General features: G+C 41.8%; 1 non-coding gene across 1 annotated transcript; it reads right to left on the reverse strand.

The window, feature by feature from the left end:
* Positions 1-784: 784 nt before the first annotated feature.
* TRNAV-CAC (transfer RNA valine (anticodon CAC)) lies at positions 785-857 on the reverse strand. The gene has a single exon. It is a non-coding gene; the product is annotated as a tRNA-Val (tRNA).
* Between the last annotated feature and the right edge of the window lie 1,820 nt (positions 858-2,677).

Here is a 2,677-nt window from a genome sequence, read left to right on the forward strand (position 1 = left end):
GTCCATTACGTCAATATTTAATTTATATGTTCGGTGCTCTACATAGTTACAAAATGTACGGAGAATGGATTGCATTTATTAAAGATATAAACATTTCATTTTGTTTTTGTTTTTTGAGATATATATAAGAGTTGTTACATTCTTGTACAGCCACTAGTACGCGTAGCGTTTCGGGCAGGTCCCTGGAATACGATCCCCGTCGCGAAGAATCGTTGTTACAACCAAGTACGCATTTTACTGCTGAGTTAAACAGAGGCTACAGTTAAGGATTTGCGCCCAGTAAATCCTCCCCGGCCATTTGGGGTGTTATGGTAGGAAAAATTAGACTGTAGCAGAGCGTAGTTTCGATCTACGGACCTCTGGGTTATGGGCCCAGCACGCTTCCACTGCGCCACTCTGCTCCACAATACATACTTATATGACCCTCAATATAATAATTACTATAATGTAGTATTAACATATTACAAAATAGCATAAGTTTTATGATTTAATAAATATTGTCAATACACTTTGTTATTAATTTTAGGTCTTTGAAGGGAAGGGAAGGAAAGGGAACTATCAGGGGGAAAGCGCCAAGCCATTACAACTATATAGCACTGGGAAGGGGTCAGGATAAGGATTTGGGATGGGACGGGGGGAAGGAATGGCAGCCAACCACTTGGACGGTCGGGGATTGAACGCCGACCTGCAAGAAGCGAGACCGTCGCCCTACCGTCCGACCCAAGTGGTTGGACACTTGGAGTTTATTTCAATGGATTATGAAAACAAACATTTAAAAGACAAATGTTTCCGCCCGGGATCGAACCGGGGACCTTGCGCGTGTGAGGCGCACGTGATAACCACTACACTACGGAAACCTGAAGTATAGTGACCTGTTATTATATGGACCAAATCCGGTTAATTGATACCGAAGATGCACATAGTTTTTCTTCAGCGATATAATATGATCAAAACACATTGCTTGAGTAATTATATAAATTAAACAAGGTTTAATAACGAAAATAGAGAGAAAATCCTGTTTTATGTGTGTACGGGGTGTGTGACGTCACGATAACATGTGAGGTTTAGTTTAGTTTAGTTCACTTATTATGCACCCCATACCCATCTTGTGGGCGGTAGTGGAAGGGGTTACAGAGGCACATAATGGGCTCTGGGACTAAACCCCACAATTCACTTAGCTAAGCAAGCGTCAATCTTGATAAGCTAGTTAAAAAATTCAGTATAAGTCGTCACATCATAAATGGGTTCGTGATTGACCACCAAGTACAGTTTTAAAATTAAGCAACTGACATATGTGGTGAGCTAGTGTCACAATTTCCTGCCCGAAACGCTTTGCGTAATAGTGGCTTTAGGCAATGTATGTACTAGCTCCATCTATAAATCGATCAAATTATGTAAAATTTCTTGAATGTATGTACCTTACCTGAATAAACATTTTATTATTTTATTGAATTGATATGTTTGTCCTGCACAACGCCCTCCCCTCCAGTGGGCAGCGGTGGATAGCTTACAATCACTTTGGTACTACCTACAGTTAGCAAACTGGGGATATTTGGCAAAAATATCTGGTAGCAGATCAGTTTGAATTAAATATTTACACATCTCTGGAACATTTGTTATAGGAAGCAGGAAAAAGTGATATTAGGGCTTCAGAGAGCGGGAGGAAGCAGTAGGAAGTATTTTTAAGGCTTCAGAGAGCAGGAGCCAGTGGTAGGAAGCAATAGGAAGTATTTGTAAGGTATGTGCTTCATGAGGAAACAGGAGGGAATATTTTTAAGGCTTCAGAGAGCGGGAGGAAGTGGGAGGTAGCAGAAGGAAGTATTAATAGGGTTTCAGAGATCGGGAGCGAGCAGGAGGAAGTATTTTTATATGTTCAGAGAGTGGTAGGAAGTGTTACTAAAGCTTCAGAGAGCGGGAGGAAGCAGGAGGAAGTGATATTAGGACTTTCGATGGCGGGAGCGAGCGGTAAGAAGCAGGAGGAAATATTTGTAAGGTTTTAGAGAGCGTAGCCTCCGTAACACAGTTGGTTAGCGAACAAATGTTTCTCGCTGTAGGGCTCTCACCATGTCAGTTGCTTAATTTAGAAACTGTACTTGTTGGCGGTCTCGAGCCCATTGTTGATGTGATGATGTGCATTGAATTTTGTAACTCTCTCAGCAAGATTAACTTGCTCAGGTAAATGAATTGTGGGGTTCAGTCCCTGAGCCCATTATGTGCCCCTGTAACTCTTCCCACTACCGCCCACAGGACGGGTATGGGGTGCATATTAAATGAACTATACCATAAACTAGGGTTATCCCATGGAATTGTCTAACTGGCGAAGTCGTTAAATACTAAGATATTACCTCAGTTCAAAATCCAAACAGAAACAATCCTCATGAACCATGGGGGAGGGGGGGGGACCTTTGACAAGCCGATGGCTTCCACTATCCGTCGAGGACACTAGAGACAGGTAAATTCAGGTACAAATCTCCCACGTTCGTTATTGTGCCTTTATTTTTTAACATATAGCTAGCTCAACCTGTAGTTTGTAATTACTTATATTGAAGGGGGTAGTAAGGCACTGCTATGTACCTACATTTGTATTGAAAAAAACATTAATAATACACTAAAACAACTTCGTAGCAGAGCGTAGTTACGATCTACGGACCTCTGGGTTATGGGCCCAGCACGCTTC

This window comes from Procambarus clarkii, chromosome 17 (assembly GCF_040958095.1).
Source record: "Procambarus clarkii isolate CNS0578487 chromosome 17, FALCON_Pclarkii_2.0, whole genome shotgun sequence".
Taxonomy (NCBI): domain Eukaryota; kingdom Metazoa; phylum Arthropoda; class Malacostraca; order Decapoda; family Cambaridae; genus Procambarus; species Procambarus clarkii.